This window comes from Corythoichthys intestinalis, chromosome 12 (assembly GCF_030265065.1).
Source record: "Corythoichthys intestinalis isolate RoL2023-P3 chromosome 12, ASM3026506v1, whole genome shotgun sequence".
In the NCBI taxonomy this organism is placed as follows: domain Eukaryota; kingdom Metazoa; phylum Chordata; class Actinopteri; order Syngnathiformes; family Syngnathidae; genus Corythoichthys; species Corythoichthys intestinalis.
The window spans coordinates 22,327,142-22,346,865 of NC_080406.1; the positions used below are offsets into that span (position 1 = coordinate 22,327,142).

The following is a 19,724-nucleotide window of genomic DNA, read 5'->3' on the forward strand; positions in this document are numbered from 1 at the left end:
AGAGCAGAAAAGCATCCGGCGTCTAAACTTAGACTGGAACCCGGAATATCCTCAATTCACAACTGTGATGTTTCTATCTTGGGAAGCGAAGGCTATTGATGCCTACAGACATCACGCCTATCTACTCACTAGAGCCTAAAAACGAGAACACATTATAGTCTGAGTGCTGCAGACATCTTACACTGATGTCTTATTTAATGAAAGAGAGGACAATGTGCCTGCATTTATCCTTAGTGAATATTTAGATTGACAGCCTTCAAATTATTAAAACAAACAAACAAACAAACAAAAAACTGTCTAAAATTCCATTGTTTCAATGCTCTCTCTGCTTCTCTCATGTTTTGGTTCTCTGACCCAAAGAGGACACACACTCCAACACACATGCACACACATTACCAGTGTTCTCTGTAATCTCCTCGGGGCTCAACAGACACCCTGCCAGTAGCATTCATTAGCAGTAGACTTGCTGTCTGACTAAATATAACAAGCTCGGTCTCCCGCTACATGCCAGAGTTGCGTTGGAAAGGATTTCGGTGCTGAAACTCCCAGAAGTGATGTCCTCACTGACAGTATGATAATGTGATTTGAAAGTGTGTGCACTAACAAAGTATTTTGGGATGCAGCCACAATTTGGCTTATTAATTTCAGTGTGCAGCTGTGTGTTTCTGGCTTGAAATCACCCACACCCATCTTGTATTATCATGGGGATGTAAAGACTTTTTTCTTTTTCTTTCAATCAATATCCAGGATAGATGAAAAAGCTCCAAACAGCGACCATTTATTTTGTCCGTATTTTTAAAGCTCGATGCAAAATATTAACATAAAATATGCATGTGGTTCAGCGAGTTCATTTTGTCTTTTGTATAACACCGTAGTATTTGTGACTTTGAATGTGTGTGGCTTTAAAAGGTGCTGCCTGGCTTGTTGAGTGACATGGGAATCAATGAGTAAGGGTTGCATGTTGAGTAACTTGGTGTCAGTTGTGGCTCATGTACTGTTTAAACAGAGCACATTTAGAAAAAAGAAAAGATGCAATTTTATAGCTTTTTCTTTTAAGCTTTTTAAAATTATTTTAGGCCGATGTGGCAATTTAGTGTTAAAAGTTAAATATTGTATGTAACTCATTAGATTTTGCATTAAGTCAGTGAATTTAAGAGAATGTGTATCACACTTAAAGGGAACCTCTGACTTAAAGGCTCTAATAAGCCACAATTGTTCTCTTTTACCGTAATATGTTATTACAAACACATAAAATATTGCCATTTTTAAAAAAAATCCATAAAATTTAGTACATGTTTTGACCTACGGAGGGCGCCATGTTTTATGGACGCTCGGGGTGATGACATAGATTGTCACTCACTAGACCGGGGGTCGGCAATCCATGTTTTGAGAGCCGCATGCAGCTCTTTAGCGCTGCCCTAGTGGCTCCCAGGAGCATTTTCAAAAATGCTTGAAAATGGAAAAAGCTGGTTAAGGCAAATATATTTTTTGTTTTGATATGGTTTCTGTAGGAGGACAAAATTGACACAAACATTCTTAACGTTTTCGAATGCTGTAAAAATGTGTAGAATATTTCTGTCAACGAAGATTTACGTCATAGCCTGCGACGCACGTTTCTATCAGCGTGGCGTGATGCCAGGCAGATGGCTGTTGTAAACAAACCGATGTGGTAATTTAGTGTTAAAAAGTTAAATATTCAATGTAACTCATTAGAGTTTGCATTAAGTCAGTGAATTCAAGAGAATGTGTATAGGCCATGGGTCCGAAAGGGAAAAAGAGAAAAATAACTGAGGATTCAACGTTTCTTGGACCAAATTATTTGAACTCATTGCCAATGCAGAAGAATTGCCTGAATGTTTACTCTGTGGCGAGAGTTGTCAAATAACAAAAAAATTAATGTGGAAACACATTTCCAGGGAAGGCATGCTACATTTGAAGCTGAGTACTTAGTGAGGAGTGAAAGAAAAAATGCAGTTGTATTATTTCTGAAAAACTTAGAGGAGCGCAAAAATAGATTTAAGAAAGGATTGCATCGCCAAACTCCACTACTGCTGCATGTTTTGTTGCAACCCGGGAGATAGTAAAGTGTGGAAAACCGTTCACAGATGGTGATTACATTAAGGAGACATTCATCAAAAATCGGATTTCTTGATTGCATTTCTATAATTTCATTAAAGCAATGAAACAATTCATTAATATTGTAACGAAGCTAAACTTGAGGCGACATCATACAACAGAGTAGTCAGGTGGTGCACTGAATGCACTGCAGGGAAAATAAACATTAAATCATGAAGGCTCATTATGTATTTTTAGCCAACTTAGTCATTTTGATAGTAGGCTAATATAGCTAATAAAGATACATACAACATGTGTTTCCTTCATTATTAGGCTTATTTAAGGCTTTTAATTTTTTGTGGCTCTAGACATATTTGTTTTTTGGTTCAATATGGCTCTTTCAACATTTTGGGTCGCCAACCGTTGCACTAGACGAACACTACCAGTCTTCTGCAATTCCTTCTACGCGGCGAAACGTCCAACACATGCACACGTTGGTTAAAAGTGGCGGGTACTTACTATTTGTGTTTTTATTGAGTCTTTTATTACCTTTTTCATTGCTTCAAAATACATTTTGCACGTGTTTCCCTCTCATACTTATAAGAACTGTTTTCTTTCTGTTTTTTTCTTTTCCTTCTCTTTCTCTCTCTTTCTCTGTTGACCACATTAGTCGCGTAGCATATTTAAAACACCCTTATTTGATATTACTACGTTTAAGTATTTTCTCAAGGCACGAAAGAGCACGGTAGTACTTTGGGTGTCAAATTCACCTCTTGTAGGACGTTTTGCCGGTGTAGCACATTTTGGCAGAACACCGTTTTTTCCCCTACTCTCGTCTCGTCTCATCCCGTCTTTCCTGTTCATTTAACTTTTGCTGCTCGTTTTTGTGAAATACCGACAGTGCTGTCATGCTCATTAATGTTCCTCTCAGGTTCAAATTGAAAGAGTTGAACAGATGACATGCTTATGTCTCTAAAGTCATACTCTGGATGCCCGGCAGCGTACCCATGTGAACTCTCCCCCCTGCGACGTCAACAACAATGGCGACCTACTACCGGTAGTTAAAAGAAATTTTACAAATTGTATAAATGCAAAACCATCAAGAGGGGTTTGAAAATCAAATGATCATAATAACATTTATCTTTTAAGAACTACAAGCCTTTCTATCCGTGGACCCCTTTAAGTAAAAAGAGTGTTTTTACTGAGATATGGTATTATGTGTTTTTTTTTTTTTTTTACATTGTAGATGTGTAAGAATATATTGAAATTGAAAATGTATTTAATGGTTTCTATATGACTTGAATGTTTTAGCACTGACTGAAGTGGTACTTTAATTTTGTTGTACATATTAAAATGAGAACAAAGATTTTTTTTCTGTTATGTTCTGTTTTGTTCCGTTCTGTTCTACACTTGAATGATAGTTAAATGCTTTTAGCTTTGTGGTGTTGGTACTGACAATAGATCAACTCATGTTTCCATTGTTCTTAAGGGAACAACTGTTTTGTTATCCAAACATATGTGAGGTCAACAGTCATCCCGTCCTAAGAGGTTCCTCTATCACACAGGACATGTATTACGTTGAGTTGACCAGAGGAATATCGGAATTTTAAATTAATGATATGTGGAAAGTTAAAACTGTGTAATATAATTTCTCAATAATAGCAATATATTAAAAAAAAAAAAAAAAAAGTAAACACGCCAATGTCCAACTGCTGATATATGGAGGTTCTCTGCATACCTTTTCAATCCTATCTCTCGGTGGTTTACTTGCTGAGATTCTGGTGTTGTCTTTCCTATTTAGAAAAGCAATATGTTTTGATTTTCAAATTAATTCACAAGCTACCAACCTATGAAAGCCATGCTGTTGAAAACAATCTCAACCATGAGGGAAAACAGATGCGGCAGCTCCCTTAGCACTGTCTTTCCTCTTGTGAGTACCAGAACTCTAAATTTTGCAATCTGTCGGGCAGAACTGTAGATGACCTTGTGACGATGTAAAAATATCCTTGGTATGTACATTAAATGCATCTACATGCCCATTATTGACCTTAGCTAGCCGAGACCGAGACGTGAGGGAGAATCGTCAAAGCATTAAATGATCTGTGGCATAATATGATCAATTTTACTTTAAAAAGGTAGTGCCTACCCATTTATGATATGAAATGCGTGATTTTCCTATTAGAAAATGCGCCTGACTGTGCAGCGTATTAGTCATAATTGGACACAATGCAATAATGGATCTCATTGTGCTGCCAAAATGAAAATTATGTTCGCTTGTTTTCTTTCCAGTAGAGGAAAAAACAGTGCTGCTTAAAGGCTTAACAACGGGGGGTCTCTACTCATCTGGTGTCCTGCTGAATGTCATCTCTGCCAAAATGCTTCAAAGAGATGCCTCTTTAGAATTGTGAGAACTGAGCAATCAGCAATGTATCTGATCTCATAATATGCAGTAAAAAGGCTGTAGCCCTTCAATATTTATTAGCGTTCTGTTATTTTGTCAACCACTGTTCAGCTCAAATGTTGTCATGATTTTAAAATTACATTGGTAGAGTCATTCACAATATTCTTTTTTTTTTTTCTTAACGCTCAAATCCAGGCTGTTATGGACTGTCAGTAGGGAAATTCCACTAGGATTTAGCTTTGCTGTTTTGGAATATTTAATTATAAAAGCAGAGTTTCTACAAAGGAGAGTCAGTCTCATCGGGATTCCATTGGATGATTGCATCAATAAGACTAGCATCAAAGTTATCACTATGGCAACTTCGGATCACCTACTTTAGACCTCTTGATGTGCTGTGCACTTGCCTTGGTGTTCATGTTATTGTTTAACATCAACTATTAATAGACACATTTTTATTTCAAGTGTTTTAACACTACAAACAGTAACGTTATGTTTACTCATCCCTGATTCAATGTCAGATTTTTCAGATTTATAGAACAAAATAGAACAAGGTACATCGGTTCATTACTTTATTATTATTATTGTTTTTTACCTTGACTAGGGCCCAAGTTACAAAATAAGTAGTTCATGAAACCAATGTTAAACTTTTGGGATCTGGGGGTTTAGTTAAAGTGTTTGGGATTATTATGAACAGTTCCAAATTGAAGTCAATGCTGGCACAAAACTGTCAAAGTTGACTGCCATAGACACTTTCAAAAGTGGCAGGTGTGTGCTGACTCTCATTTTTCATTAAGTTGAACTAGATTTGTTAATTCTGAACACAGCCACATCGTAATCATATGGGAGTGTGCGCACGTGCACATTATTTTAACATATTCTTTCCCTTCTTGTTCATTTTACCCAGTTCTGAAATGTACTTTTCACATCACAAAAAGTTGACATTTGAACAGCAGTGCTTAGACTTTTTATATCTACCGACTGTTAATGGTGTCGGGCACATCTTACTTAAGTAAACTTTATTTATACAGAATCTTTCTCAGCAGTCACAACGTGCTTCACATGGACAAATAAATGTAAAGAAAATATAAAGTAACAAGCGAGAAAAAATGCACAGTATACACAGATGTTAAAGGCCATAAAAAACAACATTTACATATCATAGCAGCCACACATAGACAATGTATTGACGGGCCACGGGGCGCGGGGCCGATTTCATAGAGGGCCTATCTCCGTCAAAGCTGACCGAGTGGAAACACAGACAAAAGGCTTTTTCCGTTGAAAATTCTTGTGAATAAATGTTTAAATCCCTGAATTTTTATAGACGTACGGACGTATAACAGTCTCGAGTATTGGTTAAAAGCAAAAAAAAAAAAAAAAAGTGCAGTTAGCAGTTATTTTACGTAAATATTGCAAAATATGATGCTAGTCAGTAAGCAAATTAGCGGCCGCCATATGTATACAAAGAGCTTTTTCCATTGAAAGTTCTTGTACATAAATGCTTAAATCCCTGAATTTATTTTATAGATATAAATGTAAAACCGTCTCGATTCTTGGTTAAAAGCAAAAAAAAAAAAAAAAGTGCAGTTGACAGTTATTTTATGTAAATATTGCGAACTATGATGCTAGTCAGTTAGCAAATTAGCGGCCGCCATATCATAGACAAAGAGCTTTTTCCATTGAAAATTATTGTGAATAAATGTTTAAATCCCTGTAATGTTTATACAGTGGGGAGAACAAGTATTTGATACACTGCCAATGGGAAAACCCATTGGCAGTGTATCAAATACTTGTTCTCCCCACTGTAGATATGGATGTGAAACGGTCTTGATTCTTGGTTAAAACAGCAAAAAACCATGCAGTTAGCATTTATTTTATGTAAATATTGCGAATTATGATGCTAGTCAGTAAGCAAATTAGCAGCTGCCATATGTAAACAAAGAGCTTTTTCCATTGAAAATTGTTGTGTGTCATAGATGGACCTGCTCACGATTTAGCCAATCACAATTTTGGAATAATGGCAAAGACTAAGTCTTTACCTTTCTTCTGTTACCAAATGGACCACAAATAAGATTCATCTAATTGTTACTTTTGTTTTGGCTGAGATGTAGTGATTGAGGTACTTGTGTTAAAAAGCTCAAATAAAAAGATGTTAACGAAAAAGAAAATTCTTGTGAATAAATGCTTAAATCACTGAATTCTTTATAGATATGGATGTAAAACAGTCTCGATCCTTTGTCAAAAGAGCAAAAAAAATGGCAGTTAGCATTTATTTTACGTAAATATTGCCAAGCATAATGCTAATGCTGTAGCAGCTAATTTCTCCCATTGATTTTTTTCACGTTTCAAAATGCATCCAAAGTACGAAAAAATATAATAATTACCTTGAATCCTCGAACAAATCACTCCTGAGACAATCCTTCATGTTTGTTTGTGGTAAAGTTTTCATACTTTTTCAACCTAAATCCGGCATTGGATCCCTGCAAGTGTTGACTAACTGCGACCGACTGCGAATAACTGAAGCGGTCTGTAGGACGGCCTCCTACTTGAAGGCATTGTGCAGTGGCTGACTGATGTGACCCGTCAATAAAATTACAAATTCTATGCAGCCACATTACAGGGGATGGACAAAATAATGGAAACAGCAAACATTTTGGAATCATAATCATTGAACATAATTGTTAAAGAATGGCATTAGGAACATTCTAAGTTGAGCATCTCATATGGCCGGCACAATCCCCAGACTTCAACATTATTGAGCATTTATGGTCAGTTTTAGGGCCTGTTTACATGGTGATGCTGCGACACCAAGACACAACAATTGTGTTGCGGAATGGCCTCGCCTTTAAATGCGGACAGCAAAAACGGAAGGTAAAGACGCAAACCTTTGATTCTGGGCTCCAAAGTGGAAGGATTTGGTTGTGGAGCTGGCTCCGCAACCATATCAATAGAAAGGTCTCGCGCCGTTGATGTAAGCACTTGAACAGCGCTGCTACTAAACATTAAACTGCGTATAACATCAAAAAGTATGTTTATTTCATGCGGTGTTTTAATAAATAATAATAATACATTTTATTTATAGAGCGCTTTTACCGGTGCTCAAAGGCGCTTTACAGTTGAGGGAAAAAAATAAATAAAACTCACACAACGTGAGCAGTACAAAACAATAGAGGAAAGAATTACACATTAAAAGCTAGTTTAAAAAGGTGAGTTTTTAACAATTTTTTGAATGTGGGAAGATCAGAACAGGTGCGGATGGTTTTAGGGAGTGCGTTCCAAAGTGCGGGGGCAGCAATGGAGAAGGCTCTGTCCCCCCAAGTACGGTGTGTTATTTGTGGGGGCAGTGCGAGAATGTTTCCATTAGATGAACGGAGGTGACGGGAGGGGGTGTGGGGACAGAGAAGGTCCGTGAGGTAAGGAGGAGCCAAGTTATTGAGTGCTTTGTATGTGAGAAGGATGATTTTGAAATTTATCCTGTGTGAGATGGGAAGCCAGTGCAGTTTGTGAAGGACGGGGGTAATGTGATTCCTGTAGGGGGTACGGGTGAGAAGGCGTGCAGCGGAGTTCTGGATATATTGTAGTTTATTGAGGAGTTTGGCTGGAGATCCGAAAAGAATGCTGTTACAATAATCGAGTCTGGAGGTGACGAATGCATGTATGAGGGTTTCTGCAGCAGAGTAGGCGAGGGAGGGGCGGAGGCGGGCTATGTTCTTAAGGTGGAAGAAGGCGGTTCTGGTGATGTGGTTGATGTGCTGATCGAATCTTAGTTTATTGTCGAAGATGATACCTAAGTTGCGGGAGTGTGTTGAGATAGGGAGGGTGCAGTTGTCGATGGTAAGGGAGAATTGACTGTTTTTGATGTGAGCTGTAGGGTCTATGATGATTATGTCAGATTTGTTGCTGTTGAGTTGAAGGTAGTTAAGTTGCATCCAGGATTTGATTTCGCTGAAGCAGTTGTGGAGTGTAGTTTTAGTGCTGTGTGAGATGGTTTTAGTGGAGATGTATATTTGGATGTCATCGGCGTAGCAGTGAAATTGCAGTCCAAATTTGCGGATGATCTGACCAAGGGGGAGGATGTAAAGAATGAAGAGGAGGGGGCCAAGAACGGAACCTTGGGGGACACCTTGTGGTAGGGAAGCAGCAGGGGACGTGCAGTTGTTAATGCTGATGAATTGTTGTCGGCCAGTGAGGTAGGAGTGGAACCAGGAAAGTGCAGTGCCAGTGATATGTAGTGATTCTAGTCGGGAGAGCAGGATGGTGTGGTTGATTGTGTCAAAAGCAGCAGTGAGGTCCAGGAGGATGAGGATGGTGAGTTGTCCGGAGTCCGAGGAGAGGAGGATGTCGTTGGTTACTTTGAGAAGTGCTGTTTCGGTGCTATGTTGTGAGCGGAAGCCAGATTGGAAAAGTTCAAATAGCTTATTGTCGGTAAGGTGGGTTCGGAGTTGTGACGCAACTGCCCTTTCCAGTATTTTTGATAGAAAAGGCAGATTTGAAATGGGCCGGTAGTTGGTCGGGATGTCGGGGTCTAAACCAGTTTTCTTTATGATCGGCGTGATGGCAGCCAGTTTGAGAAGTTTGGGGACAGAGCCAGAGCGTAGGGAGGTGTTAATGATATCAGTAATAAGTGAGGAGATGACGGGAAGACAGTCTTTTATTAGAACAGAGGGAATGGGATCTAGGGTGCAGGTGGCAGTTTTCATTCCAGACATAATGGTTGTAAGTTGAGTGGATGTTATTGGAGAAAGCTCAGTGAGTTCCTGGATAGTTGTGGGCGTAGAGGCAGATGGTAAAAAAGATGGAGGGGAAGGTGGAGCAGTAGACTGGATCCTGGAGGTGTTTAGGTTACTGTAAATGTTGTCTATTTTTGTTTGGAAAGATGAGAGAAATAATAAACACTTTTCAGGAGTGAATGAAATAGAGGTGTTGTCATGCGGTTTGAGCAATGAGTTGATGGTGGAAAAGAGAGCCTTAGAATTGTTGGAGGCAGAACGAATAGTGTTGGCATAGTGGGTGGTTCGGGCAGTGTTGATTGCTTCTTTGTATTGCAGTAAGTGGTCTTTGTATGCTAGTAGATGAACTGTTAAGCCGGTTTTCTTATGGAGTCTTTCGAGTTGTCTTTTCCTGGTCTTCATCAGGCGGAGAGTGGGTGTATACCAAGGGGCAGAGTGAGTAAAGGAGACTGTTTTTGTTTTTAGGGGGGCAAGCTGATTTAAGCAGGAAGAGAGTATGGTGTCATAGTATTTTACCAGGATAGTGGGGTCATTAGTTGACGGGGGGGGCGAGGTGGATAGATAGTTGGTGAGTGAGGCTGTTAAAGCTGTGGGAGAGATGGATTTAAGATTCCTGAAAATTATCGTGCGGTTTTGTTTGGTAATGGGAATAGGAGTGTCTATGTCCATAGTGATAGCTAGGTGATCAGAGATGTGAAGGTTATAGCTGTTTAAGTGCTGGATATTAAGATTAGTGGAGCAGACTAAATCGAGTATGTGACCATGACTGTGTGTGGGGAAATTAATATGCTGAGTGAAATTCAGGCATTGTAGTAGATCAAGAAATTCAGTGGCCAGTTTATTGTTAGTGCTGCCAATGTGCAGATTAAAATCACCAAGGAGAAGAATTGAGGGAGAGATGGCAAACAACTGGGTTAGTAGATCAGTAAGGTCAGAGATAAAGGAGGGGTGTGGTTTGGGGGGACGGTAAATGGTGGCAGCAACCAGGGGACTAGGGCCGGAGAGTTTGAAGATCAGGTGTTCAAATGAGGGGACGGATGGAATAGAGATGGCAGTTGTCTTGATAGTCTTCCGGTATATGACAGCAATGCCTCCACCTCGGCCAACAGAGCGGGGTTTGTCCAAGTATGTGAATCCAGTGGGAGTGATTTGATTCAGAGAAAGATATTCTAACGGTTTTTGCCATGTTTCAGTAAGGCAGAGGAAGTCTAGGTTCCTATCTGTTATGAATTCATTGAGAATCATTGTTTTGTTATTGAATGATCGGGAGTTCAATAACGCCAATTTCAGGATGTTTTGTTTTATAAGGGGTAGTGGTGATATGGGAATTGGACAGAGGTTGGCTGAATTGATCTGTCTTGATTTGACTACATGGCGCCGCCTGTGGGTGATGACGGTTTTAATTTGATTTACAGGTAGAGATTGTAGCGACAGAGGGGGCCAAACAGGGGCGCTGATGGACGGAAACCGGTACTGTGATGTCGTCGGATTTATGTGATGGGAGGGGTCGCAGGAGTTTAACAGTCATGCTGTGAGAACACGTGTGGATGTTTGGATAGCGTAATGGAGATTTCCTGTGAGCATTTCCGATCCCATCCTATTTGGGTGGATACGATCCCGATTGAAGAGGGAAGTGCGGTTCCAGAAGAGATTGAAGTTATCTATGAAGTTAATATTGCGGCTGATACAGGTTGACTGGAGCCAGGAGTGAAGACTGAGAATTCTGCTGAAGCGCTCTACACCACGTGACGTGGTAGGAATCGGGCCAGAGATAAAAACGAGTTTCCCACAGTTAGTTAAATAGTCAAAAAGGGCTAAAAAGTGTTGTTTTGTCATTTCTGAATTTTTGTGGGAAGTATCATTTGAGCCAATGTGAACAACAATCCTGTTGACAGTGGATGGGAGAGAGCATAACAGTGGCGGGAGTTTATTTAGTAGTTCAGGGACTGTGGCGCCAGGATAACATTTTGTGATTGAATTGTAAAACCGTACATTTCGGATTATTGAATCTCCCACTATTAAGGTGTTCGGGGTGAAAAGGGGACGAGGGGGAGATTGCACGTGGGTCATTTTGGAGGCGGCTGAGTTGGCGTTGTGAGGAGAAGACGTGATGGTGGTGGGGGGGGGTTCCGTGACGTGGATAGGCTTCCCTGCCGTCGACTGTAGGCAGGGGGTTGTTGTAGAGAGGCGAAGCGGAGGTGTTCTCAGGTGTTTCTGGGAGGGAGGATGAGTGGGTAGCTTCGGCTTTGACGTAGGGGGCGGGCAGCCATTTTGAAACGCAGCGCCGTTATCCTCGTCGAGAATCGAGAATCTATTATATAGTGTGATTGCGGTGGGTAGCGGAGTACTTTTATGACGAGGTGGAGGTGTATTTTTATGGTGAGTATGTTCCGATTCGTTTCGCCTGTATCCGGAAGCAGGAGTGAAGCTGGCCAGTGTTTTTGGCTTTGCGCCAAGGTGGGACCAGTGAGCAGCTGCTGCAGTGGACGGACTTTTCGGTGAGGTGATTGGAACAGTTGAGTCGAGTTCTGCAGTGGGCGATGAATTTTTTGCGGGGCCTAGAGCGACGACCATCGAATCAAGAAGTTGCTCGTCTTCCCTCAGAAGGTGGAGCAAGGAGATTCTTCCCTCCAACTCTGTAATCTTTTGGCTGAGTCGATGGCAACTATCACAGCCAGGCGAGGTCAGTGGAGCCATTTTTACGTTGTTTAAGAGCTAGTTAGCCCAGCTCCTGGCTAGCTAGCTCTAGCGGTTTGGCAGTTGCGGTGGTGTTTGAGTCCACGTTCTTTTTTTATCGCGGGTAGAGAGAAAAGCGGAGGCTAGGATAAAAGTTCCAATAGGCAATATCAGCAACAATCTTTGAAAAGGAGAAAAGCCGACAGGCGGTGTCAAATGAGAGGACAGCAGTCTGTGGTAGCGACGTGCCTACAGCTGCACCTGTTGATTGGCTCCTGAATGAAATGGACCGCTTGGATGTGTGTGGAAGCGATCGTTTTATATATTTAATATATTTAATTTTTGAATCCCGCGCCATGAAAATGAGTGACTTCCGGCTTCAGTCTCAGGTTTAGGACGAATGCAAATGTGACGTCACCCGGGTCAGCATCTCACAATACAGCGTTGCTTTATAGGATGTAGATGGACTGCGGATTCAGCTGATTGAGCAGATTAATTTGTTTATTTTTCGCATCACTCCGGCCAAACGGCTGCAGAAAATTGTTGCTGCACCAGGGAGAGGTGTGTGAACCTTTTTGTGTTTCAAAAGGTTCCCGTTCACTGCGGATATTGGCCAAAAGAAGCCCTACTACCGTGGGACCAGTAGGGCGGGTTGCCAATCGGCGAAGACAAGCAACAACCCTGCCACTTTGTGATATGATCTGCGCTAGTTTTGTGTGATTTTTTGATTTGAAAAGCGAAAATAAGGCTTTGAGACGTCACTCAGTTCGGGTTAGCATGTCAGCTAGCTGTCACGCCTCTTGGTTTGTTAACATTCTCTGAAGCCGGAGTAAAGACATGACAAAAGCCTGACTAACTACGATGGCATAAAATATCATTTGGTAGGTGCGACAGTAAAGATGAAATCGACAGTTTTGGCCATTATGGAGTAATTTTGCCATGTCGTACTGAATAAATGCATTTTTATTTTTTATATTCCATTTAGCACAAGACTGTTATTTGTCAAGACCATACCATTTATTTAGCAATTGGGGGGAAAATAGTTTAAAACAGGGTTCACTAAATCCGGACCACGGTGCCAGTTTTCCTGTCGTGTTTTCCATGTCTCTCTCCCCTAACACACCTGAATCAATGATTATGTCATCAGCAACCTCTCCAGAAGTCTGATAATGATCCTGATTATTTTGATTCAGGTGTGTTGGAGGGAGACATGGAAAACACGACAGGAAAAGTGGCACCGAGGTCCGGATTTAGTGAACCCTGCTTTAAAATAACGATATCCTGTACAAAAAATTGGAGTACAGAAACTGAAACTGACATTTTGCGGCTCTCTTCGTCGCATTTTCCTCATTCTGAATAATTCCCCTTAATGGGCTGGATTCTAAATCCGATGAAACCATGACCCTGCCGACGTGATTCTCCTGTTGCTAGAGCACTATAATGGTAGGCGTGGCTAAACAGTGGATTAAAAGACTAATTTCTCGTCATCTGCGCTTTGCCAAGTTGTTGCATATAGTCGAATTGTCTCAAAATATGATTCTAATTCACATAATAATCCTATTTAAGACTTTTTTAATCCTGTTGTACGCACTTTAAAATCAGCAAACATGGCGGAATGTCGGCTTTAATTTACTGTTTTAACAATATTTTTAATTCAAATATGTTTAATGTTTACATTTTTGTGCCTTTTGGAGCAAAAGAAGAATGCCATTGCTTAGAGTGGGCGGCTATGTTGTCTTCCGGGCTGAGGAGGTTGTTGGTGTCAAAGTGCATCATTGGCTGTCAACTTGTAAATCTGCACAGCCCCCTAGGGCCTGGCATGAATACTACATCGTTTTCACACAGAATTGTGACATCGTTCGAATGGAGACAGAACCATATAAATGCAAATATGAAATTGTCGTATTCTCGGAACGTCACCATTTAAATGGGCCCTTGGAGATTCAATTAAAACGCCAGTTTCCACCATCGTCTTTAACTCATTTACTCCCAAAAACATATAAATACGTTCTATTTTTAATTGTTTCAGTATGTTTTTACAAGAGACATCTCTGGGTTCTGATTCAATTTAGCTCCGAAGCACAAAGCTGAAAATCCATTTTAAAGCAATAAAACTGGCCACTGGATGGCAGTAGCGCATTTCTTAAGACCCGCAACCCGATTCAACGGCAATGAACGGCCGGGCTGCACGGCTGGGGCGCCGCCGGAAGACGACCGAATGGAAGACAATCTAGATGACGCCCGGGATGCCAGGCGCTAGACGACCGAGCAGAACGCCTGGGACCACCAGTGCAGCGGAAGATGCCGTTGAGTCCATGCTGCTCGCCGAGCAGACCCCACAGAGACTCAAAAAAATCCATGTTTATGAGACAGGCGGCGATGAGGGAAAAGTTTACCCAGCTGTTGCGGCTACAACAGCGTCATCTCTCAGTTAGTTATGTGTAAATAAATTGTTACTTTGCTATCAAAAGCTCTATTTGGCTTCTTGTTTATGTTATTTTGTAAAAGGAAAACATTATTCAGATGTTATTGCTATTCAAAAATTAGCTATGTTAAAGTTATGTTTGAAATGTATGCTTCCACAAAAAAGCTCAATTTCTCGGTTTTTTCATCAGAAATTGGAAAATAGCTCAAACTAAGCTATTTTCTAATGCTGATTTCTAAAGAATGGAAAAAGATATAAACTTACTTTTTTCCTGCTGAAGGAAGAGGGTGTAATCTTTCTTTTGGTGGGTTCCATGTTTTTATAGCAATAGCACAGAATTTTCTGTGGGCCTTGCAAAATCAGTCAAAATCCAGTAAAACGGCCGGGAGCGAAGGGCCTTGCTCCGGTGAAAATGGCTGGGAGTGAATGAGTTAAAAGAGTTAGAGGGTAAAACAATTGTGAAACAATTCACAAGTTGTATGAATCAATACCTCAGAGAATTGAGGCTGTAATTGCCGCAAAAGGCGGACCTATGTTAGATTAGTTTTTCTTGATTTTTGAGGGGTTTCCAACTTTCCATTATTTTGTCCAACCCCTGTACACCCGATCAAAAGCCTTAGCAAATAAGTCTTCGGTTGTTGCTTAAATAATCGACCAGCCAAAAACCACTCTGCTGACACTAATGTAGCATCAGTGCTCACTTGTCTACTTATAATTGACTCACCAGATGTGACAGTTGAAGTGTATTTGTTTAAATTTAATATTTTCTCTGAATGGATGACACTGCTGTGTGCTGTAACTGCACCTCGCATATGGAAGGAAGCAATGAGATAATCAATTAATGCGACAGTATAATTTAATTTAGTACTGCCAAACGTTGACTGCTGACAAAAAAAAAAGCAAGGAAAAAAACAACCAACAAAAAAAATTATCAGATTTTCCAACCAACTGATTAAAAGGATGCATATTCAGACTTGGCTTCCTTTTCATGATGGACATTTCATTCCTGTTGATTCTATTTCCATAATCAATTATTTAAAATGTCACTGCGACATGAAGGGATCTTTTAGACAATGACTCACAGGCCTAAATAATACCGTTGTCTTTGAACTTAACTACATTTAATTAATAATACATATGGGAATTCATTTCAATCATGCAATGATCCCTCCTTAGTAGAGCAATATAGTAATTGCTTAGTTTTTCAGGCAAAGCAGAAATTGTGAATGATATGATTTTATGTGATATGATGATAATGTTTGATATTTTTTCGCTTTTATTGAGAAATGAATTTATATTTTTGACCGCATCTTCACTTCAGTTCTGTTTTACGATTTTACCCTATCCTACTTGACTGTTATGCACCGTAGTCTCATATTAATCTTCATAAGCTGATCCGCTTCAGGTAAAAACATGAGTAATAATGTTGAGCCTGGTTCTTGTTTTTACCGGTCCGTCCTTTTCTACAAAGGTTCGACTCGCACCGTGGCTTTTGAGCATTGCGGCCGCAGACCGTTGCCCACTAGTGAACTAGTTTAATGAATTATGACATGTTTTAGGTCCAGGGCTGTTCTGGTTAAGCCAATACGCAATGATCCCCAGGCATGAAGAGTGGGGGGATGTGAGCTAGCCCTTTGTATTGAGTCTTTGGGCCTTGTGGCCATATCTAAAGTGCTTGCAGCTACACACAGTGGCCTAATTTCATCCTCAATCAGTGTCACTGCAGTGTCGGGGGATAACTAGCAACTCTATCCACATTACTGTTAGTGGTCGCATTTATTGAATCATATTATTTTACCATGCCATCTTTTATTCCGCTTAATTTAGCAGAAATGTTGGCAGACTGAATGGAATGGATGGTAAAAATTTAAATCGGCACACAGCAACTGATTAGGAGAAAAAAGACAGATGGTATGAAGGGGAATATTAGATTACTACCTCCAATACAAGCATCCCTGGAGATTAAAATACGGTAACTGTGGGTGAACATTCCAATCTAATAAAATGCAAGGAACTGTGTTACATTTCTCAAAGCAAATAAACTTTTTTATAGTCAGAGACGGTTCAAAAAATGTTTAAAAAAGGGAATATTTTCAAGCAGATATTTGGCATTCACACCGAGTGTAGAATATGAGTTGAAACATTTTTACTTGGGGTGAAATCATTTTTCGCCAACAGGCAACAGCTGTGTGATGATGATGACAACTTTATTTATTATTCCACTACACGCAACACTTGTTGAACTGTATTCCTTCACCAGGGGGAAAAAAATGTTGATTCTATCCTGTTCTGTTGTATAGTAACTAGTAGGAGAACATATGTACGTCTTACAAAATTCAGCCATTTCTCCTAGAAATCTCTCAATGTACTTTCGGACAGATTTCATGTCTAAAATGGTGCATCATTTGTGGTGGTTGTGCTTCAGTTAACCGTTTATTGGGTACTTATTTAACTGATTGTCTGGAAAAAAAAAAAATCAACTTAAGAGTTATTGGGGGCCATAAGTGGATTTCTGTTTTTATTCATTTTAATGTTGTTAATTTTGTTTTGATTTATTTGAAATTATATTTATTTAAAAAAAAAAAAAAAGAAAAAAAAAGGAAACACAATAGAAAAATCAATAAAGATTAATAAAAAAAAAGAATTGAAATTGAATGAATTGAAAAACGAGTCTTTCGCTGTCATTGGCAGGTTTTAGTTAAATATTATTATTATTTACATTTTTATTAACATTAAATTGTTATTGGAGGCATATTGAGCATTTTCTAGTTAATTCATTTTAATTTTACAAATTTAGTTATTTACGTTTTTTTTTGTTTGTTTGTTAGAATTTCATTTATTCATAGAAAATATATATAGTATTGATTAATACTAAAAACAAAATAATAATATTGTGGCCTGCGTGACCCAAATTGTGATGTCTAAATGTGTGTACACCAGGCCTTTATGGTTTTATTTATTTATTTATTTTTTAAAAACCATAAATAGTCACTTTTCGTATTACGTCTGAAAGGGATACATGGATAGAAAGACTTGTATTTCTTAATAGGTAAATGTTGTTATGAGGTAAAATAATTTGATATTAAAACCCCTCTTTATCTTTTCATTTTCATACAATTTGTAAAATTCGTTTAATGGGTTACGGTGATGTCACTTGGTTACGCTGCCCGGCTTCCAGAGTATGACTCTAGCGACATAAACATGTCATCTGTTCAACCCTTTCAAATTGAACGCGGTAGGAACATTAATGAGCATGACAGCACTGACGATATTTCACAAAACGAGCGGCAAAGGCAAACTGAAAAGGAAAGACGGGATGAGACGAGACAATAGTACAAATGACAAAATCGGTGTTCTGCCAAAATGTGCTACATCGGTGAAACTTGCTACAAGAGGCGAATTTGACGCCCAAAGTACTACCGTGTGCTTTCAGCTTGTTTTTTTTAGATCATGGGTGTCCAAACCTGTCCTCAAGGGCCGCTGTGGGTCCTGGTTTTTGTTCCTACCAATCGAGCATAGACAGTTTAACCAATGAAGTTTGTGCTAAAACAAGCAGCACCTGACTGCAATCAACTGATTACACTTGTGAGACACCAGATTGGTGAAAGGTTGTCCTCATGATGGGTCTGAACAAAAACCCGCACCCACTGCGGCCCTATGTGGAATAGTTTGGACACCACTGGTAGATGCATGCAGACAGAACATACTAAAGATGCCTTAAGAAATTACTTAAACGTACTATTATCATATAAGGGTGGTTTGAATACGCAATATGACTATTGTGGTCAACAGATCAACAATCTGCTTTAAAGCTAGAAAACACAATGCTTAAAAGTATGAGAGGGAAACACATGCAGAACGTTTTTTGAGGCAATGAAAAGGTAATAAAAGATTCAATAAAAACACAAATAGTAAGTACTCGCCACTTTTAACTGATGTGCGCATGTATTAGACGTAGAAGGAATTGCAGAAGACTGGAAATGTTCGTCTAAATCAGTACTTCTCAAATAGTGGGGCGCTGCAGAGCGATGCCGGGGGTGGCCCATGTAACCTCCGGGGGCATACTTTTTTTGCCGTACTTGAATTAAGTGTACTTGCACATCCACACAGTGGGTGGCAGTGGCGCTCTCATTTTCAGAGTGTGCACTGTATTTTTTTAACCAAACAAGAGAAAAGAGCACACATCAAAGCGACATGAAGAGCTGTGCGCAGTTTTTGGGCCAGGCTCATGCAGCGACCCACTGTCTTCTCCGGTTCTCATGTGTCTGCTCGAGAAGCGCCATGTTCGGCTTGGGGGCGCCATGACAACCGCCCTCACCTCCAGTTCTCCCCCGGCCACCGAGAATGCGCTGTTTTCGGGCCGTTTGACTTTGACTTTTGATACAGTGGGAGACGAGGAAAGACAACTCTGTTTACTGTGTCTAAAAATGTTTGTAGCGGACAGCGGGAAGCCAAATCAATTAAGACGTCACTTAAAGACATTAGACTCCAATCTCATTGATAAGCCCCTTGGCTGTTTTTCAGCGAAAACGTGCTGAATATTGCCAACAATCGTCCTGCTTTGTCAGTATTATATCAGTACCAGTGAGCACTGTTTAGCATGCTCAGTGCTAAATAACCCCACACAGTTAAAATTTTTAATCGAGTTAATCACTGCTTAAAAATTAATTAATCGTAATTAATCGCAATTCAAACCATCTCTAAAATATGCCATATTTTTCTGTAAATTATTGTTGGAATGGAAAGATAAGACAAGAAGGATATATTCATTCAACATACTGTACATAAGTAGCCTACTGTATTTGTTTATTATAACAATAAATCCACAAGATGGCATTAACATTAACATTCTTTCTGTGAAAGGGATCCACGGATAGAAAGACTTGTAATTCTTAAAAGATAAATGTGAGTGCAAGTTATAGTAATTTTATATTAAAACCCCTCTGTATGTTTTCGTTTCAATAAAATTTTGAAAATTTTCAAACAAAAAATAAACTAATAGCTTGCCATTTTGGAAGGTAGTGATTGAAATACACCACAAGGTGTCAAGGGTGAGTTTTAAATTAGTTAGAGACCTAGCCAAGTTTTTCTAGTGCGTTTTGCCCCTCGACTGACGGCGTAGTTTCCGGGTTCATTGTACCTTACGTTCATTTGAGTGTTGACTTCACAACGTACGAGACCTCTGGTAGTTTGTATATTGTGACTAAATATTGCCATCTAGTGTTATTTGTTGAGCTAAATGAAATGTTTGAATAGTGTTTGACCAAAGTCTGAGTATTATTTTGCATAGCTATTTTGATTGGGAATGCCAGTTCTCTTTGCATTGAGCGATTTTCTTTTTGTGAACATTATTTTTTTTTGAGAGATAGGAATATTATTTTTGTTGTGCTTTCAGTAAATGATAGTGTAGTGACTTAACTGTTCCGCCCAAATGCATGAT

General features: G+C 39.6%; 1 protein-coding gene across 3 annotated transcripts in view; it reads right to left on the reverse strand.

Annotated features, from left to right (window-relative positions):
- LOC130926900 (potassium voltage-gated channel subfamily H member 7-like) overlaps positions 1-19,724 on the reverse strand; it is a 99,563-nt gene that overhangs the window by 57,523 nt on the left and 22,316 nt on the right. The window contains exon 1 of one of the 3 annotated variants that reach the window (XM_057852221.1): positions 14,549-14,673. The exons of the other annotated variants lie outside the window; for them this stretch is intronic. The gene's annotated coding sequence lies outside the window, so the exon portion shown is untranslated. Of the gene's footprint in view, positions 1-14,548; positions 14,674-19,724 lie in introns of those variants that run through there. 3 annotated transcript variants of the gene reach the window in all.